Here is a 13,635-nt window from a genome sequence, read left to right on the forward strand (position 1 = left end):
TCATGCCTGCTGCAAACCAGGGTGGATATTATTTTAAGCTTGTAGTAAACAGAGAGCCAAGCTTTCATCACAACCCCCTATCCTTCTCACTTTCTTTTTATTTTCCCTATTTCTCCATCTGACACGAGCTCCTTCGTCAGTGTCCTTCCCCCTCAAAGGAGGCAGTCAGGACAGATCGCAGTCTTCATTTAGAGCACTGTTGATCTAGAAAAGGGGAGGAAATGTGGCTTTACTCAGGAAATGTCTACAGGTAGCTGAATCCCTTCAAATGCTGTGCAGAATTCACTCTTCAACGTCTATTTTTAACAACCAAACCACCTTGGCATAGTGTGCCCACTGTCTGTCCGAGAGAAAGACATAAAGAGACATGTTCCGCAGCTGCTACAAATACATGCTGGAGCTATACAGTTACACAGTGTGTTCCATTAGTTATACCTCTTTCCCCCAACTGAGTCTATTTTGGGTTCAGTAAATACAGAACAAGATATTTTTGGGTAAGTGTGTGAAAAAGAGTGAGAAGAAAACTAAACTTCCACATGTACGGCTGATTATTCAACACTTACTGCGGATAAAAGAAGGCTTGAGCAATTTGATGTGCAATTTTGTCCTGGGTGAGCACTTGTGGTGAAAGGGAAGAGGCAAAGCCACCCAAGTGGCTGAATACCACTCCTCTTCACAGGCTGTGTCTTATAATTGAGGGAAAATAGCTTAGTGTCACATCATGACACTTGAGGTCAAATTATCATTCAACACCAGGCAAGATGTTCTAGACGCCTTTTTTTTTAAGATCAGACAAGTCTACCAACATGGTAACACTTTAGGTTAGGGAACACATATTCACCATTAACTAGGTGCTTGCTAACATGCATATAAGTAGCATACTAGTCCTTTATTTGTAAATATTAAGCATCTGTTAACACCTTATGTAGGAAAATCTTAATAGAATAAGGTTATGTAGAATAAGATGTTAATACGTGCTTAATGATTACTAATAAAGGGCTAGTATGCTTGGTTTGTCAGACGTCAAGCTTCGTACGAGAATAGACTGCAGACGTTGAAGAAACACCGACCTGCTGACTTCTTTCGCCGCCAATCAGCTGACTGTTTTGTTGTCTACCTCATTACCATGAGAGCAAATTTCAAAACTGCAGATTTCAGTTCAATTTGTTGGTGAAGCAAATATTTGGGCCATGATTGCAATGTTCAGTTTGTCTTAATTGCAGTCCAGCTGTTGTATTTGTCAAGCATACCAGTAAGGACGTTGCACATGTACGGTCCTCAGTGGTAATAGCCAAACCTGGTAACACAAACCTTTCACAAAATCAAGGACTCACCAAAAACCACAATCCATACTGGGAAAGAGATGTTTCCTTTTGGCCAAGCATGAGATGCCTTTTGCAGACTGCAATTTAGTTGATCTACTGTAGACCATTCCTTCAAGATATGATTTGTCTTTGGTGAATATTTTGCTGAGAACAACCAAAAGGCCTAAGTCAGAAGAAGGGGAACAAGAGCGTGCATACCTATATTATTTTGCGTGTGGGTGAATTCGTGTGACCGAATACACAAGTGTAGAGGTTTGTACATGGCTTTCTGACACTGGAAACTCATAACACGACTGATCTGCCTGGTGACACAGTACTAATAGCAGTGAGGGTGTATTGTGCAAACAGAGAGAGCTGAATGCTTTGCTGGTTCTGAACAAGGCTGTAGGGTCTCAGCTCTGATCCTGATTAACCTCTCCATTGCCAACCCCTAACATCTGGACCAATCCTGCCGGCTTGTTAGTGAACCATCAACTAAAAATACCTGGGAGGATGCTGCAAGACCAGTGGTAGTCTTGGATGTGCGCACAGGAAAAAAGGGGTGCATTTATTCAATCTATTAGTTACTAAGCGGAATTAAAAACAGAAAGAAGAAGAAAATCACTATATAATCATCAAAGTAATTTCAGGAGTTTAAATAATGTTCTGATCCTCATCCAACTGCATTGCACGAACAATATTTCAAGACCTGGCTAACTTCCAGCTAAGGATTTAAGGTAAGTACAATGTCATCATCACTCAGTGTGATATGGCAAAGTAGTGCCGAAACAACCACAAGTCCTTTTGAAGGCTGTAAAAGATAACATACAAAGCACTCAATAGTGAAAACAACTGTTTGTGGCAATATAGCAGTGTTAGGAAAATCATCTACAGAATCTAAGGACAGGGATTATTGTGAATTCAAGAACACACATTTCTGATGCTCATTGATGTCAGACATGAAATAACAGCTATTAGAAACAGAAACATGACTATGATGCAAACACCCTGAAGACCAATGGCTTCTCATTGCTAATTAGGTGACTACCGTGATAGGAAGGATGTCTATCCTGTCGAGAAATATTTATAGGTCAAGAAACAAACATTGCTTTATCTAAACAAGATGGAGCTAAAAGCAGATGCTTTTTTAAAAAAAATAAAATCAAATGGAAGATGATTCACCGTAAACAGCTGATGTGCTGGTGGGAGCCCAAGTACAAATAAAAACATTGGGAAGGAAGAGATTGGAGGTTTTTCCGGGGGGAGAAAAATGCTTGTCCAAACAGAAAGACAGGCAATAGTTTGTTTGTCTTACTGGCCTCTTGACCTGGGCTTTGTGGTGACAAACTCTAGAGATTTGTTCTGGAGTTAGTGAGTTAGCTCAGCAGTCTGCTGAGGCCAGAGATGGAGTGACATTCAGTGGCATGCTTTAACCCTGCTACCTGCAGTGGTTACTTAAGGATCACATTTCTGATCATCCTACACACAATCTTCTATCCTTCCATCAACTAAATGATTCCAAATGATTGACAACCACAAGCTAATGGTACTTTTCCACCATATAGTTCTAGAACGACTCGGCTCGACTCATGTTGTTTTGCCTTTCCATTAGGGGTAGTACCTGGTACTTTTTTAGTACCTGCTCCAAGTGAGCCACTGATTGATGGAGAGTGTCTTGACTGGAAGAGTCATGAGCGCGCAAACAGAACAATGCTGGACTGTAGTCAGTTAAAAAGACTGAAAACGTGCATTAATGTCCAACATTTAGCGAGGACATTTCTAAAATCTCAACATTTAACAGAGGTGTCTGGTTTTATTTAGCGACAGCACTGCCAAAAGCCAGCGATAATGAGCCGAATCACAACCCGTTCAGCTGTATTTTAGTTCAATGACTGTGTCAGACTGAACTAATCTTTTTAATTAACTGATTCTAATGATTCAGTACACGGAAAATAACTGCTTTGCTCGTCACTAGGTTGTGTGTGTGTCGCTCATAAAAGACGTAACGGTCGTTTTGACGACCCCACCCATGGTGAGGAGGTACTATGGAAAACCATGTATCTGATACCAAACCTAGAGGAGTCGAGCACCATAAAGCAGTACTATGCACACAGCTGTAACACAAGTTCAACCTGGAGAAAATATGCTGATGCAGCACTCTCCCAAATGTGATAACAGACCAAGCTTACGACTCGGTGATAAGAAGAAGTTGGGTAACTATAGCCTGCTGAAGATATACAGTATATTACATGAAGATAATTCACTCTTGTTATTTTAGTGTCCAGTCAGCTTTAGCATTTCAAGGAGTTGTTTTCATGTGCCCATATGCATCAAACAGTTTCTTATCTTAATGTCAACATTTCCCTGGTAAAGTCTGACTCATTAAAAAAAAGATACTCTGCACTCTGAGTATAAATCTCAATAATACCTTCATCCAAACGTCACGCTGGATATGGTCGTAAAGGTGATGCAACAAGAACAGTTTTCTTCAGACTCAGGGATGTGCTGACTTTACGCTGCGTGTTAAGAGGCCCAGTATCAGATTTCGGCCTGGTCCCTTTGGGCTATAAAGCATGGTGTTGGATCACCACTCTGCAGGGGCCTGTAAGCGCTCAGTGGAGAAAGGGAGGGTTAGGGACTGTGTGCTGTTTTTTCCCCTCAACTAACCCTCACCTAAGAGATTTTTTTTGCTTTTTAAGACATTTCTTCATCTCTCCAATTCCCTTTGTTCATCAGTCTCCTTATTCCCTGCTAAACTCAGATTTCTCTTCATGTCTGAACTGTTACCAAAGTGTATTTTACCATCAAACAACTCGCATATAGACGTGTCAAACAGTTTTTTACCCAAAGCAAAATTAAATATTACCTATCAATCTATAAATCCAAAGAGTATATAACAACGGAATGCATGACAGGCTTAGATACAGTACGTCGCTAAAATAGCTCATTCCAATCCTTCTCACTCTCTTTGGGTACATCTGCAAAAATCATACCACAATTCAATGGCATATATCATTAACGCGGTCCTAGACCGGAAGCTCCAATTAACGATGTTTTGTTGGTGTGTATCTGCGACATTAGTTGTTTATGAAGCCCTGGAGGTTCGAAACAAGCAGTTAAGCCACTGTTGAGAACGCTGGGTTGTATTGTAATCTCGGGCTCAGCGAGATCTCTGAAAAAACCCGGTCCGGTTACATAAACAGCATTTCTCCTGAACAGCGGATCCCCCTGGTCCATGCACTAGTCCAGGCAAATCCCGTTGTGTAGCCTACATTGTACCACAGAAGAAGAAGAACGTTCATTGTGGAGGTCTCTCTCTTGCGACAGTGTCTCTGAAAAACAATGTTTTGATAATGAGTAGCAGTGCATCCACTGTTCCAGAAGGGAGAGCTGCGCTTCTGAGAGCGGGTGTGCTAAATACGTCACTTTTGGGTATTCCCGGGTATCACAACACAGCCTGTCTTCTGGGTGTGAGATTTCAGTCTGAAACACCACGGCTGACGAGAGCTTCAGTGAGGAGAGATTTCTATTGGCTCATTTACAGCAACTAGAAGGTTTTTGAACATAAAAAGAAGTTAATGTATGTAAGTAGACCTCCATAACTCACCTTATGTGCGATAGTACCACTCTATGGGAGCTTTAAGGAATGTATTTCCATTATCAAGATGTGGAAGCATTTTTTTTTTTTCTTAAACAAAGTAAAAAGAAAAAATGGGTTGGCGACTGTTTCCATATTAAGTTAACTTGTTATTGTCTAAGATGTTTGTAGGAATTAGTGTTGGAGGACAAAAAAGACACTTGAATTGAAAGCTAAATAACATTGTACACATGTTGTTGATAAGTTACACACATTGACAGTTTGCTAATATATAAGACCAACTTTCAGTCACATCATTCCAGTCCAAATGCCAATGATCACATCATTTGACAGACAATGAAACAATGAAACTTATGGCACCCAAAGACTTTCGCACAGTGCTGTACATACAGATAATAGAAGACTTAAAACAGTGCTGTCAAGATGACTCCCTTTCCCTCTCTCTCTCTTTCTCTGCACAGCACTTCACAGTCCTCCAGCTTGGGAAGCCATCAGCAAGGCTCTCTGACTAGCCTGCGGTTAAGGGTTATGGCTGTGGCTATTGAAACACATGCAGAAAGACACACAGGTGGTGTTTCACTTTCACTGTGGGGAGAAAGTGGCTGACTTGACTGTGACTGGGCTCCCTCTGTCCTTGCACATCTGGAGTGGGCTGAACGGAGGGAAGGGCTGTGAAGGGTGGTGAATGGCCAAATTGCAAAGACAGAGTGTGTGTGTCTGCGTGTAGAGGGTAGTGTGATATGTGCGATGTCGTTTTGATCGTCTTCTTTGCGGATGAGAGGGTCCTTATATGTAAAGGGCGAAGACAGCGAGACCCACGAAGAGAATGTTTTTCCACAAACTCTTCTACTTTTTTTGTTAAATATTGTCTATTTTTCTGCTGTTTTATTTGTTACTCTGCAGTTCATGTACTCCAAGAAAATGGAAAAGAGAGGCACAAAGAGCAAGTAAGAGGCAAAGAAAAGGCTGGCAGTGCAGGCAAATAAAGAAACAGAAGTTGTGTGACAGTGCAGCTCTGCTCAGCGAGTGGCAGTGAAGTGTGCAGCTGCGGCTCTTGATGACGAATCATTTCCCAGATCTAGATCTGGTTAAAGACAGGCAGGAAATTTCCAGTTACTCCATGCAAAGTGAGCTGATTACCTGCAAAACGCTTTGCTTCAACCTCAGCAGGATCAGTCCTCAAAATATTACTAAAGTAGTCCTAAAAGTATCTCATTTTCTACAGTAAATGTCTTAATTCATTGTGTTCCTTCAATTATTAAAAATAAGAGTAGACACAAAGATAGCATGATTTTAAAACATGCATTTATGACATATGAGTTTTAACAACTGGCAATGAATATCAGAGAAAAAAATCTAACCATGAGGGCAATGGAAGTGTCTGCAGAGCACAGAGCGAGGATTGTGGTGAGCTCTGCAGGAAGGCAACCAAACATTTCAGCTGCAGTGAAGGTTTCCAAGAGCACAGTGGAGTAGACTTCAAAAATGGAAGGAGCTTAGACCTGGCTGTCCAATCAAAGGTGACTGAAATCCTGCATGAAGATACACTTTCTAAAGAAAACTATTGCTACATTTGTATGGGTTTTTATGGTGGAGCGTCCAGTCAGACAAGAGAAATCTAATGTTTGAAAGAACCAGATTTTGGTCAGATGGAACCACATGCCACCTGCCAAATTGAATGCTGAAGCTGAAAAACATGGTGGTGGTATGGCATCCTTCATGGTCCACATAACTCAGTTCACCATTCAAAGGGACAATGACCCAAAACAGCTGCAAAGACGGTGCAGGTGGCTTAGTAAGTGGCCTTACTAGAGTCTTGATTTCAACCCAACCAAACATCTCTGAAGACACCAAAAAGTGCCCGTTTCCAGTGCGATGGTTTCCAGTGCAAATTAATGGAACATGTGACATTCAAGTTTTCTCTTTTTAATAGATTTCTAGATGTTCTGCTGTTTTCACTTTGTCCTTATGGGCAACTGAGTGTGGATTGATGAGGGGAAAAAACATTTCAAACCATCACAAAAGTATATGAATGTCATTTTAAACCATGAAAGAGAGGGGGGGAAACTAGACTGAAATGAAAAAGAGATATCTGGAGACTGTTTTTCCTGTGAGTTGAATAAACACATAAAAGTAATTCATGTAAAAGAACAGTGAGCCAGGCCCTTGAACTTTATTTTACCTGAGCTGCCTGGTAAGCAGTGTGCCAGTGAAGAGAAGCTGTTCTTCATCTGTATGTGTTGGAGTGTGCTTCACAGAAGGTTACCGCTGCGTTTGGCAAGGGAGGGGTCTCCTTCACACAGCTGTGCAAATCTTCCTGAGAATCATGTCAGTGTGTATAGAGTGTGTGTTCATTTAGGCACCAGCACCTGTACAAAATCTCCCAGTCTCATCTCAGAGGCCCCTTAAAGAACTCGACACCAGGTCCTGCTCAATAGCAGCCCCGCAGAGCCACGTTGTCCAAAAGCAACAGCGGGGATTGGGGGGGGGGGGGGGGTGGGGCCTCCAGCGCTCCTGTGGCACGTGCCTGCTGCTCCTCGAGCTCATGACCCAAGATGGAGTTACAGGGTTTAAGGGAGGAACGGCTGCTTGCTGCCCTCTGAGCCGCCCTCAGATACTCAGGCTACACACTCGTTGGCTACGCCTGGCCCCATCAAAGGCTCCACTGGGTGGAGAGGGGAACACAGTTGGACCTCCAGTTCATTGTTTTTCTCTTGCGCAAGTAGCCAAGGGCATAAGTGTGTGAGAGCTCGAGGCCACATGTAAAAAGGTGGGTTTTAAAAGGGAGAAGAGCTGGAGAAAGGGAGGTGGACGGACACCAAATGATCTGAGCTGGTGTTAAAAATGGTACAATAGGTGAGCTGAATGAAAACGTGGCCTTCAGTGGCACCAAACACTCAGGGAAAATGTCAAGCAAATTAATATCTGAAAGAATGAGCTGCATCTATTCCTGTTTCCTTGATGAGGAAATGTTTCTCAGTTGTTATCTTGTAGCTCTAAGTATTCTTACTAATCCTCAGCTGATTTGAGACATGTAGTGACCTCCCAACATTCTTGGGGTGTAAAACACTTATCTGGACATTCTCTGGAAATGTTATTAAATCTGTGAATGATTTCATGTGAGAACACAGCAGGAGAAACTCCAGATAATCCACAGTGAGTGACTGAAGTGTTCCACCGGATGTTACCATGATTCTCCAGTTGTTGTGAATATATCTCATGATGACAATTTGCCAATCAGGAATCAATTCTCCAAAAAATATTATCTGGAGTTCTTGTCTGAGAACATCAGACAGGCAAAAATCATATCATACACTTTGCACATGATTTAAACATATTGCATTATTGATAGAATAAATATTTACAAATCTCACATAAAATGATGCTTCAGGTATGAAGCAACATCCACATCTTGGCACTGCTTTAGCGTGTTTCACACAAGAACCTTGTGCATTTCAAGAACAAACATTGCAGGAGGGATGAGCAGAGAAGAAGATGATGATAAAGCATGTATTTGGAGGAGTGTATGACTGCACAGAGGGTTTACGGGAATGTTCTTTTTCAGTGTCAGACCTATTCTGAGTAAAGAAACAGTTTCAGTCATAACAATGGCACGCTCACAAGATGTCTCTCTAGAGATGCTGATTAGATGAGCTCAGTGGGGAATGTGTTGTGTGCATACTGGTATTTGCTACCTCTTCAGGACCTTTTCCTTGTGGAAAACCGAGTCCTAATGAGGCAGAACCTCATTTCGGAGGAACTGGTTAAGTTAGGATAAGATTTTAATCGTGGTTAGATTAAGGTTAGTCATTAACTGCTTGTGGTTAAGCTTCAGGATGACGTAAAACTTGAAATCAGTAGCAAATGGAGTAATAGTTTTCTTGATGCCTATAATCTGGATATCCCACTTGTACAAAAAATGACCCAGTGAGCTTCATCTTGCCGATGAAAGAGGGCGGAAAGGAAAGAGGAAATTAAAAAATGTGATGTAGAAAACATATGGCCATCTGTGGTTAAACCCATATTGGTATTATACTCATACTAATCAAATGTAAATTGTTAGATGGCTAATACACGACCTTCCGATAACAGTAGGACACTTTCAATCTCCAAAAGGGCATTGGTGAGGCAGCCACATATGGGAAAACTCTAATCCGTGCGTTAGGTCAGTGTTTATGGATGATGAGGTTACCACAAACATGGCACTTGCCAACAGTTTTGCTCAAACAGCTCATGCCAAGGAGGTGCCCAAACACTTAAAGCCACAAAGGAGCCAAGAGAGGCCCCCGATCGCCCCCATTCATACCTGCCAAACAATGGACACATGTGACGTGTGTGCCAAGAAATAGACTCACATGACTCCAAAGAAGAGCATGGAATTATTCCCACAAGGCTTTTCCCATGTTTCTTTTTGAAACGATGGTCTATTCTGGTTGACGGGGAAATCTCCCACAAAATAGTTGCCAATATATAGTGCTGTGAACTGCTGCATTTATTATTATTCAAACCCCTGTCTTTATCTAACCAAGCTATAAGAGAATAGAATAGACAATGTTGGCTAGCCAACATAAATTAATAAAGGGAGACATAATGACAGTCATAAAATCAACACAACAGAAAATAAGATAAGATGTAGTCATAAAAACAAGAAACAGCAATAAGAGACAATTGTAAAATGATAGCAAACCAATGAAACTGACACAGAAAATGTTAAATTACATCAAAAACTGCTCTTTGCTGCTGCTGCTGTGGATTACAAATACTTATTGCACTTAGAATGAAGTTATAATACTTAAATATAAAACATTGCATTAACAACTTGAATGATAAAGGAGATAAAGAAACCGCGTGACTCGTAGATGTCCTGCTTACTTTAAATAAATGTGAGGAATCATTTTGGGAGTTTAAATTAACATTGCTCCAACCCACATATATCAGTATATTATTCTATAATGACAAACGCATAGAAGACCACGTGTACAGTGAGTCATCACACTGTACATTACCCAAAAATAACACTGATAAACAAGACTCGTAGTGAAGGTGTCTGAATCATGATTTTTCCCACAGATGTTCGAGTGGACTGTAGAAAGCTCAGTGTCCCTGAGGCCACTATGATCAACTGAGGCCATATTCCTCGCACTCATTTTTCTCACATGATCAATTTCTCAGGCAGTAAAAAGTTTTAAGACCAAAGTCTTTTCAAGTTCATCATCTGTGACAAATGCAGTCCTTGGTTTGACAGATTTTTTCCCCCAGTTCGTGCTCACAGTACTCACAGCAGTTACCGCGACTCACTCCATTTAACGAGAATCTGAGTGAACACTTCCCTGAAATATATGGCTTTTTTTAAACAATTGTTAACCTATTAATAGGAATAATACCTCAGTTTTTAAAATAAAAAATACAGTTTAGACCCTGCACTTAAGTCTGACAGTGGTACAGGGGAAACTCAGACTTATGACAATACAATAAGGACCACCATCTCAGCTCAGTCTCACTGCTCCTTTACCCTTTCATCATGCACAATTATGATAAGACTTTACCAGCTACCATAACATACTCTGAGGAATGACACGTGTACGAGCACTGTCCCCGTGTTGCCCCAGCAGCTCGCTTGCGGTGTTTCTAGAGAAGAGTGCTGCTCATTTACGGTGGGGGGCCCTTCTTCTGCTGCTGCATTTTCATGCTTTCAGTTCTCATTAAAACCACAAATAGAGAACTGCAAAGGCCCCTTGGAGCCCCGGCCTTGGAAATTTCGCTACGCTAAACCACGATAATATGCGCCTCGGTCCCACAAACATACTCGAGGGGGGCTCTTTGCTTGCCGTGTAATAAGTCCTGGCGTGCTAGCCTTGTAATTGGCCATAATTAAAAGGAGGCAGAGGGAGACGAGGCTCTTCCTCTCAGCGTCAGCTGCCAGGCAGCAGGAAGTAGTAAAGACACGCTGTCTCTTCCTTTACTAGGTGCCACTCCGTCTTTCTCTTTGAGCCTCTTTTCTCCCTTTCTTCCCGTCACTCAGCATCTTTGTGAGTAGTATCTTTTGGGTCTCTGTTTGAAACCACCATAGACTGGGAGGGGGACTTGAGTATGTAAAGTCTATCCCTCTTTATCCTTAAACCCCCAGCCTTACAGCACAATGTGTGTGTGTGTGTGTGTGTGTGTGTGTGTGTGTGTGTGTGTGTGTGTGTGTGTGTGTGTGTGTGTGCCTCTTTACCATCTTTGTCTCTATTCCCTCTGTAATTATTCAGTCTGCAGATGCTCCCTGTGTGTTTGTTGTTGTCTGTTTCCTGCCTATAACCCTGTCTATTTCATGTCTGTGCAATTTTCACAGACACTATACCAAATCTCCACAGCTTCACTTTTTTTACTCCTCTTTAAATCCCCTTTAAAGACGCTGAATGCTGAATAGTAGATTTAAGGTCACATTGTCAACTCCAAGTGATTCAGCTAAAAAAAAAAACACTTAAACCTCAAACTCATGGATATTAGGGATGGCTAATACCGATACTGATATCAGTCCAATACAGTCGTTTTTTAAACTTTTAAACTATGAAGCTGTTAACGACACATTTGTGCCGTGGCCACTTTTTCAAAAACACAATTCTCCAGCTGTGTAACACATATTCTTCTCCCATAAAGAAGAAATAAAAAGCCCAGAACATGACTCAGCTAAAATGCTGTTGATCCATCACATCCATCTTCTACTGCTTATCCGAGGTCGCTCGGTTTGCGGTTGCTGTTGATGATTTTTTTAAACCATGTGACACATGGGAGGTTTGCATATCGGATGTTATCTGTCCTTTTATCTGTCTTTATCTGATATCTGACCCAGTGATCCTGACCAATCTCTCTCTCTAGGTGCCATAATCCTAAAACGTGGGTGATCATAGTCTACCACAGCTCCCTGCCCTTAACCATCCCAATCAGTTTCACTTCCTGATGTTTTACAACTCTCTCACTTAACCACTCATTCAGACCAGCCATCCACATCATCCGTTTCCTTCCTCTGCTCCTTTTCCCCCCGAAGACTTTCCAGTCAATGTCAGGTTTTCCAAGTCATCCATTCTCAGGCAACATGTCCCAGAAATCTCATCTCTGCTTGGTTCTTATCTCGCAGATTAGCTTCCTGTTTGTCTCAGCTCTTCGTAGCACCTCCTCATTACTGACTTTATCTGTCCGAGGAATCCTCCAACATTCTCCTGAAGAACCACATTTCACAACTCTCCAAATGCTTTTTTTTTTTTTTTTCATGTCAGATGTTATTCACCAAGATTCACATCTGTACATCAACACAGGATAAACATAGCAACACACATCCTGGTCTTCATACTTAGTGTCCCATTCCTGAGAATGTTATCCAGTTTCGAGAAAGCTGATTTGGCAAGTGCAATCCTTCACCTTGATCTCATTTCCACATCTAGAGTCTACTGTGATTGTGCTACCAATGTAAAAATAAAAGAAGAAACCTGTTTGATAATCCAATCTTTCATCTGCAGGTTATATCTTTGATCTTCCTTCTTCTTTGAAATAACCAAAGATTCTGTCTTCTTGCTGTTTATTGATGATCCTTTTACTGTCTGTAACCAATGTATATGTGAAGGTCCTCTGCTGATTCTGCCAGTAACACAGTATCATCTGTATATTGCAGGTTGTTGATGTTTTGCCCTCCAACTTTTAAACCTCTTACCTCTTCTAGTGATCTGAGGATCAGTTCGTTGTAATAGTTGAAAAGATCCAGAGGCATTGCACAACCCTGATACTGATATCAGCTCATCCATAACATATAAATAAACACATTACTGGGGAGAGAGATATTCATCCATCCAACCAAACATCTTTAGATTTTAACTAGTGGATTATTTCCATGAAGTTTATGAGGTAAGATAAACAATGGATGGAAAACTTTCTCCAGAAATGTTTCCATAATGAAAAACAATGGAACAAAATACTCAATATATGACACAAGACTCATGCTGGGCTTTCAATTTTCTCCATCGAGCATTTTTAATTCATGACTATTATAATGTTCACAAAGACATCATTTTTAATTTATAGAGCAATCAGTCCTGCCATATTATTGAGGGGCTTGTACCGATATCCTGGCCTCAGCTAACATCTGCTGAAGCACACTGCTGACAGAAAGGAAAATGCTGACGGGGCAGCGTGGAGCCTTTGTTACCTGAGCGTCATTCACCGTAACCCAAAACAAGACAGCTGCTTGACTTAGCATCACGCTGAAAGGAAACACTGATAAGGCAGGCAGGCAGGTGGGCAGGCGGGCGGGCGGGCGGGCAGGGAGGGAGGGAGTTGAAGGGAACAAGTTTGTTTGTGTGCCAAGTTTATATGGAGGTTCTGGTGTGTATTTAGAAATGCTGTTGAAAAATGTCTTGCCAGTTTGAAAGATGTACTCCGATACAATCCAAAAATCCTATATATCTGCACAGACTGTAAAAATGTAAGCAATCATGTTTGGGCTATTGGGCTATTTCTCCTTATTATATCTTTGAAATGTCTTCATAGTTCATAAATGGTCTAAAATGACTGTGTTAGACTAATATCGGTATCGGTAGATATGTTTTGTGATGTTGGTATAAAGACAAAAAAAAAAAGAGCAAATATCAATGACCCTCAGTCAGAACATCCTAAATAATCCATAATTTCAATAACCCCAGTATTCCAACCGCTTATTTTTCTTGCCTCCCTAAAATTACTTTCCTAACGTGACGCGTG

The 13,635-nt window shown here is 41.3% G+C and overlaps 1 protein-coding gene across 1 annotated transcript in view; it reads right to left on the reverse strand.

Moving 5' to 3' along the window:
* Window positions 1–13,635, reverse strand: part of kcnq1.2 (potassium voltage-gated channel, KQT-like subfamily, member 1.2) — a gene marked incomplete at both ends in the record, with an annotated part of 155,070 nt that overhangs the window by 21,352 nt on the left and 120,083 nt on the right. The window lies entirely within an intron of this gene.

The sequence above is a fragment of the Microchirus variegatus genome, assembly GCF_963457635.1.
Source record: "Microchirus variegatus genome assembly, chromosome: 8".
NCBI classification, from domain to species: domain Eukaryota; kingdom Metazoa; phylum Chordata; class Actinopteri; order Pleuronectiformes; family Soleidae; genus Microchirus; species Microchirus variegatus.